This window comes from Clarias gariepinus, chromosome 12 (genome assembly GCF_024256425.1).
Source record: "Clarias gariepinus isolate MV-2021 ecotype Netherlands chromosome 12, CGAR_prim_01v2, whole genome shotgun sequence".
Taxonomy (NCBI): domain Eukaryota; kingdom Metazoa; phylum Chordata; class Actinopteri; order Siluriformes; family Clariidae; genus Clarias; species Clarias gariepinus.
Window position 1 is genome coordinate 24,309,190 of NC_071111.1, and position 12,768 is coordinate 24,321,957.

Sequence of the window (12,768 nt, forward strand, 5' to 3'; positions counted from 1 at the left end):
AAACAGTAGTGGGCCAAGAACAGAACCCTGCGGAACACCATGAGAAACAGGAGCTTTAGAGAATTTAGACTGGCGGATAGTAATATAGTGTTGACGGTCAGACAGATAAGAAATAAACCAGGATAAGGCAGTTCCAGAAATACCAAGAGCAGAGAGTCGTGAAATGAGAACACTGTGAGAGATAGTATCAAATGCAGAAGAAAGATCTAACAGACTCAAAATGCTAACAGAGCCAGCATCAGAGGCCATAAGAAGGTCATTGACAACCTTAAGAAGCGCTGTCTCTGTACTGTGGTGAGGGCAAAAACTGGATTGGAAACATTCATACAGATTATGAGATGACAAATAGGACTGTAGTTGAACAGCAACAACTTTTTCAAGTATTTTTGAAAGTAGCGGAAGATTTGAAATTGGTCAGTAGTTGGCCATATCATCCGGGTCAAGGCCAGGTTTTTTTTAAGACTGGTGTGACAGCTGCAGTCTTTAATTTAAGAGGAACAACACCAGTGTTCAAGATTTTAGAAATGAGAAGTGAAATAGGCCGTGAAATAACAGGTGCAGAGTATTTAAGCAGGGACGTAGGGGCAGGATCGAGATGACAGAAAGAGGGATTAACTTTACTGAGTAACTCAGAAATAAAAGCAGGGGTTGGAGGATCAAAATCAGTAAAAATACCAGTCTGTAGGGAAGTCATTTGAGTGGATAGGGGAGTATACTGTTGAAAAGAGAGAATGTATATGAATTATTTTATTTTGGAAGTAATGTAAGAATGACTCACAGACATCTACAGAGTTGGTCATAACAGGGACAGGAGGGCTAGTGAGTTTGTTAACTATAGAAAACAGTGTTTTAGGACGGGAAGATGCATTTGTGATCAGAGTAGAATAATAGCTGGAGCGTGCGTTATTTAAAGCCAATTTATATAGCTGAGTATGATCCTTGTATGCAATAAGATGCACGGTCAAGCCAGTTTTCCTATAAAGGCGTTCCAGGCGACGACCAATGGTTTTCAATTTTGCGAAGTGAGGGGGTAAACCAGGGTGATGTATGTGTAGAAGGTAGGATTCTGCATTTGAGTGGGGCGTGAATATTAAGGGCGGTAGAAAGAGCGTTATTATATTTGGCAAGAATATCAAGAGCAGAGCTGTGTTCAGTAATATCTGAAAGATGTCTGTACAGAATCAGTAAACAGTGAATGATCAACAGAAGTAATTTTACGAAAAGTAATGGTTGATTTTACCCTGAGGCAGGGGAGAGGCATTTCACAACTGAGTTCAATGAGAAAGTGATCAGAAAGTCCAATCTGAGATCCATATACAGAAAGAATACGTAAACCAGTTGTACAAATTAAAGGGGTCATACAGGCCTACATGCACTTTTTTAAGCTGTTTGGACTGAACTGTGTGTTAGGAGAGTGCGTACACAACCACTCTACGATGATAAAGAGCCGCCCAGTTGTTTTCTTTTCATTTATTACAATAACATGCCCTTCTGAAATGCCTGGCCAATCGCTAATGCCTGTCGATGTAACGCCACACCACAAGAGGCCGCTCCTACACTAGTTGATTGACACTGGTGTTTTAGCAAAGACCCGCCCCAAGTGAGAAGAAGCTGTCGGCCATTGTTTTAGGAAGAAGCTGTCGGCCAGATTCACTACCTAGGGTTGGTGACCTAGGGTACCTACCTAGGGTTAGGTATCTGAGCCACTGAGGACGCAGTGGCTGAATTTAGTTTTTGAAGCTAACGTCCCCGCCGATCTACCTAAATGCGTTCATGTTTGCACTAATCATTTTTCACTAGACTGCTTTATAAACGCGGGTCAATATAAAGCAGGTTTTACTAGGAAGCTGCTCCTAAAAATGGATCAGTACTAACACTTCGTGTTCTTGCTTCATCTTCACCAGGCTCAGTGAGTAATTTATTTTTCTATGAATCTTTGCAGATCGCCTTTTCTAATAATCACGATGAATGCGGAGTGTAAGTTAACTTATACTCTCATAAAACATGGTTATGGCTTCTTCTCTGTGTACATCCGTCTCTATATAATCCCTAATCGCCCGTTTATAATAAACAATGCATTAAGGTGATTGTCTAGTTGCAAACTGTGTGGGTAGTCGGAAAACTATATTATGCTTACCTTTGTTACGTTAGATGGTTTATAACGATGTCTGTCGAAGATTAAGAAGTCATGTAAACACATCAGTAAACACATCGCGTCCGTATCTCTCTCAGTAAGCTTCTCCGCTTTATGTTGTTGTTGCTCGCGGCAGCGCAACAGCCCGTTAATTCATGCCCATGCAGTGATGAGAAAGACAAATCGAGTCGATGCATGTTCATTCTTTTAATTTCTGCGTTGTCAGGCGATATTACAAACTTCCGCGTAGGTTCCGTACTTAAATCAAACCAAAAACAACTGAAGAAAACAGGCTCAGGCTCCATATTCAAGCATTGCCCGCACTGGACTACACTTCCTTGGCTATACCCCACGTGTGTTGTGAAGACACGCACCACAGAACTGGGGGCGGGCTCAGCAGAGGTCATGAGCATCTAAAATTAGCATGTACTGAAACAGGTTGCTGAGAACAGAGCTAGTTTTTACCAGGTAAAAGTAGTGTTTTTTTTACACAATCCTTTTGAATTTTAAATTAACGTATAATACAAACTTTTCATTAGGACCCTAAAGATCATATTAACATTTAATGAAAAATGGGATGTGTAGGACCTTTAAATCCAGTGTGTGACCTTTTAGATGTGTAGGAAAATTAATGTGCTGTACGAGATTAAAACATTCAAAAACTGACATGAGTTTTAACGGGAGTCAATCTTTGTTAACATGTATGTTGAAATCACCAAGTAAGATTATAGAAGAAGACATTGCACAAGTAAGGGTTAAAAGTTCATGAAGTTCAGTGAAAAAATTTGACATTGATTTGGGTGGACGATACAAGAGAATTGCAATCATAGGAAATGTACCAGAGATTTTGAGAACCAGGTATTCAAAGGTTGAAGTTGCATGAAAGTCAAAGTTTTAACAGGAATGTTAGTACGATAGACGGCAGCCAGACCGCCGCCCCTCGATGTAAGACGGGGTTTGGTTAGGTAACTGTATCCAGAGGGGGTGAGAAGATTTAGGTGGAAATAGGCATTTGGTATTTGCCATGTTTCAGTAAGCAGCAAGAAATCCAGGTCTTTATCAGTTAACAGCGCGGAGAGCACAGAAGCCTTGTTAGTAAGTGAACGACAGTTGAACAGCGCTAATGCAGGACGAAGCGCACAATCATTGCATGTCTGTAGAGCAGATGGAGACGGAGATACAGTAATTAAGGCAGTACGATTGATACCACGGTGGTTGGCCGGCAGCCTAGAATAACGTATATCCGAACGGTTAGACCAAATAGAAGGAATAGACGAGGATGTCACACAGCGCGATGAGAGGTAGTGGCGACCGGAGCGATGAACGTAGCGCGGCCGTCTAGTAATCCCAAGTTCCTTGCAGAGCCTGTATGTAGATGCGTCGAGGCAAGGGTGTGATTTCAGGCTTCGTAGTTAAGATAACGAGTAACTGAGTGCCATAACAATAACGCAGTCAAATAATAAGCCCAGTGTTAAAACTCCAAGCAAAGCAGCTAAAGGAGCTGCCTTAGCATCCGATATACTGTCCACGATAGATAGACGAAGGAGTGGAGACTCACCCGTCAGCTCAATTTTTTGACTTCAAAAGAACAAAAGTCATTAATATATAAGTTATATGGAGACCCAGAAACAGACAGACAACAGGAAGCACGTTAGCGTTTTTCGGTTAGACAAAAGAGTTCCAGCAATTTGGATGTACATTCATCTGGTCATGGGCTTTAGGAAGTATTACCTTATAAGGCACGGGAAAGCTCACACAATATCAGAAAACCTTACAGTGTTCATTAAATTCTGACAAATACTTTACAGATACTACATTCCTCTAGATGTACACAAACTGCCTAAAATATTACATTGTCAGTTTTGTCACTCTAGATTTCTGGTTTGTAGGCCAAGTCAATACCAGCCACACAGCAGAACAATGCAATACCACCCCCTACTGGACACGAATGTTAATGTTTAGCATGGGAGTCCTCCTGTTACAACCAGTCAAATACGTAGTAAAATGAGAATATCATCCACACACTCATTTATGTCTTTATTGTCTCAGGTGATGTCTGTAGTTTTGAAACTTGCATTTTAACCAATTCACTAATAAGTTTTAATTTTATTCAGGACATTTAACGTTATAGACTGTAATGTTAATGGACAGATGTTGCTCCAGAGCAACAAAAAGATGAAAACATGTGTTCTGTAATCTACAATAAAACCAAACCTTTAGACCTGATCCCACAGGATTAGTATTACCTGAGGACCTCTAGTCATTTGTAGTAATTGAGGAGGTTATCTGTGTCTGTAATTTGTAAAGTAAAAATAGTAAAGTAAAGATATTAGTCCCGTGTGTATCAGCATGTCTATGATTTGGCCAGGATTTATGGGGTCGTATATAATTTTTTTCAAGACTTTTGTGTCCTTTCTGTTCATCTTCTGCGCAGAATGGAGGCTGTGTTGGAATGAATGTATTTTGGGTTCTGGGTCGTATTACTATACACCATACAACAACACAATGTGTAGAAAGAAATAAAATAGCAAATAGGGCTTTATTTGTATGAAATGTAATATTTGTAATATAATATAATATTCGTCCCGTTATTGTTTATTTGTATGAAAAACATCATATCTGGGAGATAAGTAAGTAAATGTGAGGGGTAATTTCTTAATCACACGAGGTCCCCAGGTAATACTAATCCCATGTGAATAGGCCTTTTAGCTGAGACTAAAGCTAAATAAAGGTAAAGAATCATATATTTATTTCATGGACTTCAACATGTAGTGTTTTTTTCTGTATTCTTCAGAAAGTAATTTGTCAAAACAAAACAACTACAAACAACCACTGGTCATGAAAGAGCAGCTTAAAAATGTATAATATAATCTGTTCACTCAAATAACACACACACACACACACACACACACACAGTGCGTTATCAGAATATACACAAAGATAATATGCAGTAATAATTAACCACCAGTTAGTGCTTCAGCTCTCTGACCCATCTGCAGACAGCTTCTTCTTCTCCGAGGTTTTTTTGGTGGATTTTGGTGCATTACCTCCTGCTGTACTGGAGTGTGGAACGTCAGATATTATATGTAACGGCACGAGCAAAAAAAATATGATTTTTAAAAACTGTTAGATTTTATCTGCTAAACCAGTTTCATTTGTTTATTATATATTTTCCTAATAATTTTCCCTAGTGTATTTTCTACTTTATCTGCTTCTTCATTTCCTTTTACTCCTACATGTGCTGGTACCCATAGGAAAGAGCTCCTTACACCCTTCTGATATAATTCTGACACTATTTGTAAGATGTTATACAGTGATAATATTACAGTATCAAGCTTCTGTAGTCCTAGGCATTTTGCTTTGGTGTCCCCTGTCCAACAGATTGGATTTGTTGTGTCCCAGCACTCTTTGAGGATGGCCTTCATTGGGTACTCTTTGTTACGCTTCTGCAGATTTACCCAGTATGCCAACATTAGCTTTATTTTTCTGATTCTTAATGCCATTTTCCCCAACTTCTACCTGTATGGCACAGACCATACATAGTTCTCACAATTTAAATGTGTAGGATTGTACGTTAAAATTAAGAGGAGAAAATAATCACTATAGAATATAAATGTAAAATTTTTTGTATAAATATTGAAATAATTGAACACAGACAAGGCTGATCCTGTGTACACGCCCATCTTTGGCAGGCGATAATGAATATTAATGAGTATGCAAATGTGACAAGGTGTCAACAAACAAGATGTTTTTCTTGGCAGATTCTGTAAAACGCTTACGTCTTTGTTGCGAGTTGCCTCTGTGTCCACCATGATGGTTGTTCGAAAGAAAATTATAATGAGGGCTCAGTACCATGAAAGGGAGGTTGGGCCTAATTAGCATACTATTAGTACAGGCTGCACAAAAAAAAATGTTTATAGATAGATGCGCAAAGCCAGGACTATAATATTTTTCTGAATATTTTTCTTATTAATTGTGTGCTTATATAGTTATAATCACTCTTTAAAGTATATGGCTGTGTAACATACATACTGTACCTGACACAGTAATTAAGGAAATTAAAGTATATCTGTAATGTATTATATTTAATTTGTTTTATAATTTATTTATTTTTTTATGATAAACTTGTCTGAACAAAGCATTGTGAGACTGAAGCATTGTTACACAGAGACTCTGAAAACAGGACGAGAGCTACAGAGCATTATACTAGAAGTGAAGTACATAAGATTTAACACTAACACATTAGACAATACATTCTATAGTTTAAACTATGAACTTAATTTTAAACTACCTAACAAAAATCATGACATTTTACAAACACATCAGCTTTAAAGTAAGTATTAAGTGAAGATTGAAATCTGGTGATGAAGAGTGTGTCATTGTGTCTCTCTACAGGTTGTGGTCTTGTGGTGTCTCAGATGAAGGCTGTGCTGCTCTGACTTCAGCTTTGAGATCAAACCCCTCACACCTGAGAGAACTGGATCTGACTGATAATTATAATGTAGGAGACTCAGGAGTGAAGTGTCTCTGTGCTGTACTGGAGAATCCTCACTGTAAACTGGAGACACTGAGGTAAGATCATCTCTCTGAGAGTCACATGACCTGCTCCTCAGTAAGACACATTCTCTAATAGTGAGACTGAAGCAGAAGTTTTAGGTTGATCATCAATGTCCTGAGGAGGAAGATTGTTTCTTTTCACTGCACACTGATGATTTGTCACAGAGTCTTTGGGTCAGATGTACGTATGTGAGAAGCTGCAGAGCAAAACATGACTTGATGTGACTGCAGTGTGTCTGAAATGACTGTGAAATTTACTAAAACACTGTAACTAATCACACAAACTGCACCTGGGACACAAACTAAATGCACTGTGTGTGAGCTGTAGGGTTTAAAAGCAGCAGGGAAATGCAAATGAGAAACATTTTATTAGTGTTAAAGCTGAAATAATGTTTATTTTGTCATTAGACATTCGTCTCCATCTAGCTGCTATAAACAGGGTTGCCAGATCTGTATCATAGAAGCAGTATTAAAACATGGAGTCTTTATTAATAGTTCTTTTACCGAGCTCTTAAATAGTCTTGTATTATTTCACATTCTGGCATAAATAAAGAATATCTATAAATAAACTCAGTGACTCAAATACACTCATACAGTAACACAGAGCTGAAGTTGAGAACAGGATCAATAGGTGTGTGTATGAGAGGAGATCACAGTTAGAAAGCCTGGATTTATTTACTAATTCCTCATATTTTGTTAGAATAACCAGAAGGTAAAGACTGGTGGTAACACTTTATTTATCACACAATGAGGTATGTATGTCCTTAAATAAACATTTATAATGATAATAATAATAATAATAAGAAGGAGAATGTTTATTTTATATAGCGCCTTTTAGGAGACTCAAGGCCGCTTTACAATAACAAAAATGTTTACACATAGAAAGAGACATCTGAAAGACAACAAAACAAAATACAGAAACATGACAACCAGTAGAATTGATCTAAACACATATTCAAAGATTGGTAAAAGAGGAAGAGAAAATATATGTTTTAAGGTGGGTTTTGAAATCCTGTAGTGAAGGAAAATCACGGATGTGTTTGGGAATAGAATTCCAGAGTGTAGGGGAAGAAATACTAAATGCTCGCCCTCCAAATGGTGGTAGTCTATGGCGAGAAATTAACAGTAGACCGTCATCTGCAGATCGGAGTGTGCGAACAGGGGAGTAAGTATTAAATTAAGATTAGAAATATATGGGGGGGCAAGACCATGGAGTGCTTTGAAGGTGATAAGGAGAATCTTGTATTGAATGTGGGAGCGAACAGGTAGCCAATAAAGTTTGTGTAGGGTGGGAGTGATGTGTGAGGATTTCTTTGAGTAAGTGAGGACCCTAGCAGCAGAGTTCTGAATGTATTGGAGCTTATTTAATGTTGTATTTGGTAGACCATAAAAAAGAGAATAACAGTAGTCAAGTCAAGAAGTAATGAAAGCGTGAGCCAGTGTCTCAGCATCCTTGATGTCTAAGAAGGGCCGTAGACGAGCTTTATTACGGAGGTGATAGAAGGCAGATTTAGTAAGTGAAGAAATGTGAGATAGAAAGGTAAGATGGGAGTCAAAAATTATACCCAGATTTTTAACGGTGGTGGAAGGTCTAACCAAGGTCCCGGAAATGTTAACAGTATCAGTACAAAGAGAAACAATGTTTTTAGGTGAACCAACAAGTAAAAAATCTGTTTTATCAGTATTGAGCTTGAGAAGGTTACTGGTCATCCAAGCATTTATGTCATCAACACAAGCAGAAACAGAGTTAGTGGGAAAGGGATGGTAGTGTCAAAAACTGATATAGAGTTGAGTGTCGTCTGCATAACAGTGGAAATTGAAACCATGACGGCGGATAATTTTACCTAGAGGAAGCATGAAGATGATAAACAGTAGTGGGCCAAGAACAGAACCCTGCGGAACACCATGAGAAACAGGAGCTTTAGAGAATTTAGACTGGCGGATAGTAATATAGTGTTGACGGTCAGACAGATAAGAAATAAACCAGGATAAGGCAGTTCCAGAAATACCAAGAGCAGAGAGTCGTGAAATGAGAATACTGTGAGAGATAGTATCAAATGCAGAAGAAAGATCTAACAGACTCAAAATGCTAACAGAGCCAGCATCAGAGGCCATAAGAAGGTCATTGACAACCTTAAGAAGCGCTGTCTCTGTACTGTGGTGAGGGCAAAAACTGGATTGGAAACATTCATACAGATTATGAGATGACAAATAGGACTGTAGTTGAACAGCAACAACTTTTTCAAGTATTTTTGAAAGTAGCGGAAGATTTGAAATTGGTCGGTAGTTGGCCATATCATCCGGGTCAAGGCCAGGTTTTTTTTAAGACTGGTGTGACAGCTGCAGTCTTTAATTTAAGAGGAACAACACCAGTGTTCAAGATTTTAGAAATGAGAAGTGAAATAGGCCGTGAAATAACAGGTGCAGAGTATTTAAGCAGGGACGTAGGGGCAGGATCGAGATGACAGAAAGAGGGATTAACTTTACTGAGTAACTCAGAAATAAAAGCAGGGGTTGGAGGATCAAAATCAGTAAAAATACCAGTCTGTAGGGAAGTCATTTGAGTGGATAGGGGAGTATACTGTTGAAAAGAGAGAATGTATATGAATTATTTTATTTTGGAAGTAATGTAAGAATGACTCACAGACATCTACAGAGCTGGTCATAACAGGGACAGGAGGGCTAGTGAGTTTGTTAACTATAGAAAACAGTGTTTTAGGACGGGAAGATGCATTTGTGATCAGAGTAGAATAATAGCTGGAGCGTGCGTTATTTAAGGCCAATTTATATAGCTGAGTATGATCCTTGTATGCAATAAGATGCACGGTCAAGCCAGTTTTCCTATAAAGGCGTTCCAGGCGACGACCAATGGTTTTCAATTTTGCGAAGTGAGGGGGTAAACCAGGGTGATGTATGTGTAGAAGGTACGATTCTGCATTTGAGTGGGGCGTGAATATTAAGGGCGGTAGAAAGAGCGTTATTATATTTGGCAAGAATATCAAGAGCAGAGCTGTGTTCAGTAATATCTGAAAGATGTGTCTGTACAGAATCAGTAAACAGTGAATGATCAACAGAAGTAATTTTACGAAAAGTAATGGTTGATTTTACCCTGAGGCAGGGGAGAGGCATTTCACAACTGAGTTCAATGAGAAAGTGATCAGAAAGTCCAATCTGAGATCCATATACAGAAAGAATACGTAAACCAGTTGTACAAATTAAAGGGGTCATACAGGCCTACATGCACTTTTTTAAGCTGTTTGGACTGAACTGTGTGTTAGGAGAGTGCGTACACAACCACTCTACGATGATAAAGAGCCGCCCAGTTGTTTTCTTTTCATTTATTACAATAACATGCCCTTCTGAAATGCCTGGCCAATCGCTAATGCCTGTCGATGTAACGCCACACCACAAGAGGCCGCTCCTACACTAGTTGATTCACACTGGTGTTTTAGCAAAGACCCGCCCCAAGTGAGAAGAAGCTGTCGGCCATTGTTCTAGGAAGAAGCTGTCGGCCAGATTCACTACCTAGGGTTGGTGACCTAGGGTACCTACCTAGGGTTAGGTATCTGAGCCACTGAGGACGCAGTGGCTGAATTTAGTTTTTGAAGCTAACGTCCCCGCCGATTTACCTAAATGCGTTTATGTTTGCACTAATCATTTTTCACTAGACTGCTTTATAAACGCGGGCCAATATAAAGCAGGTTTTACTAGGAAGCTGCTCCTAAAAATGGATCTGTACTAACACTTCGTGTTCTTGCTTCATCTTCACCAGGCTCAGTGAGTAATTTATTTTTCTATGAATCTTTGCAGATCGCCTTTTCTAATAATCACGATGAATGCGGAGTGTAAGTTAACTTATACTCTCATAAAACATGGTTATGGCTTCTTCTCTGTGTACATCCGTCTCTATATAATCCCTAATCGCCCGTTTATAATAAACAATGCATTAAGGTGATTGTCTAGTTGCAAACTGTGTGGGTAGTCGGAAAACTATATTATGCTTACCTTTGTTACGTTAGATGGTTTATAACGAAGTCTGTCGAAGATTAAGAAGTCATGTAAACACATCAGTAAACACATCGCGTCCGTATCTCTCTCAGTAAGCTTCTCCGCTTTTTGTTGTTGTTGCTCGCGGCAGCGTAACAGCCCGTTAATTCATGCCCATGCAGTGATGAGAAAGACAAATCGAGTCGATGCATGTCCATTCTTTTAATTTCTGCGTTGTCAGGCGATATTACAAACTTCCGCGTAGGTTCCGTACTTAAATCAAACCAAAAACAACTGAAGAAAACAGGCTCAGGCTCCATATTCAAGCATTGCCCGCACTGGACTACACTTCCTTGGCTATACCCCACGTGTGTTGTGAAGACACGCACCACAGAACTGGGGGGGGCGGGCTCAGCAGAGGTCATGAGCATCTAAAATTAGCATGTACTGAAACAGGTTGCTGAGAACAGAGCTAGTTTTTACCAGGTAAAAGTAGTGTTTTTTTTACACAATCCTTTTGAATTTTAAATTAACGTATAATACAAACTTTTCATTAGGACCCTAAAGATCATATTAACATTTAATGAAAAATGGGATGTGTAGGACCTTTAAATCCAGTGTGTGACCTTTTAGATGTGTAGGAAAATTAATGTGCTGTACGAGATTAAAACATTCAAAAACTGACATGAGTTTTAATGGGAGTCAATCTTTGTTAACATGTATGTTGAAATCACCAAGTAAGATTATAGAAGAAGACATTGCACAAGTAAGGGTTAAAAGTTCATGAAGTTCAGTGAAAAAATTTGACATTGATTTGGGTGGACGATACAAGAGAATTGCAATCATAGGAAATGTACCAGAGATTTTGAGAACCAGGTATTCAAAGGTTGAAGTTGCATGAAAGTCAAAGTTTTAACAGGAATGTTAGTACGATAGACGGCAGCCAGACCGCCGCCCCTCGATGTAAGACAGGGTTTGGTTAGGTAACTGTATCCAGAGGTTGTGAGAAGATTTAGGTGGAAATAGGCATTTGGTATTTGCCATGTTTCAGTAAGCAGCAAGAAATCCAGGTCTTTATCAGTTAACAGCGCGGAGAGCACAAAAGCCATGTTAGTAAGTGAACGACAGTTGAACAGCGCTAATGCAGGACGAAGCGCACAATCATTGCGTGTCTGTAGAGCAGATGGAGACGGAGATACAGTAATTAAGGCAGTACGATTGATACCACGGTGGTTGGCCGGCAGCCTAGAATAACGTATATCCGAACGGTTAGACCAAATAGAAGGAATAGACGAGGATGTCACACAGCGCGATGAGAGGTAGTGGCGACCGGAGCGATGAACGTAGCGCAGCCGTCTAGTAATCCCAAGTTCCTTGCAGAGCCTGTATGTAGATGCGTTGAGGCAAGGGTGTGATTTCAGGCTTCGTAGTTAAGATAACGAGTAACTGAGTGCCATAACAATAACGCAGTCAAATAATAAGCCCAGTGTTAAAACTCCAAGCAAAGCAGCTAAAGGAGCTGCCTTAGCATCCGATATACTGTCCATGATAGATAGACGAAGGAGTGGAGACTCACCCGTCAGCTCAATTTTTTGACTTCAAAAGAACAAAAGTCATTAATATATAAGTTGGAGAAGGAATTTGTAAGATGTTATACAGTGATAATGATACAGTATCAAGCTTCTGTAGTCCTAGGCATTTTGCTTTGGTGTCCCCTGTCCAACAGATTGGATTTGTTGTGTCCCAGCACTCTTTGAGGATGGCCTTCATTGGGTACTCTTTGTTACGCTTCTGCAGATTTACCCAGTATGCCAACATTAGCTTTATTCTTCTGATTCTTAATGCCATTTTCCCCAACTTCTGCCTGTATGGCACAGACCATACATAGTTCTCACAATTTAAATGTGTAGGATTGTACGTTAAAATTAAGAGGAGAAAATAATCACTATAGAATATAAATGTAAAATTTTTTGTATAAATATTGAAATAATTGAACACAGACAAGGCTGATCCTGTGTACATGCTTATCTTTGACAGGCGCTAATGAATATTAATGAGTATGCAAATGTGACAAGGTGTCAACAAACAAG

The 12,768-nt window shown here is 39.1% G+C and overlaps 1 pseudogene; it reads left to right on the plus strand.

Annotated features, from left to right (window-relative positions):
- LOC128533837 (NACHT, LRR and PYD domains-containing protein 12-like) overlaps nt 1–12,768 on the plus strand; it is a 76,921-nt pseudogene that overhangs the window by 56,998 nt on the left and 7,155 nt on the right.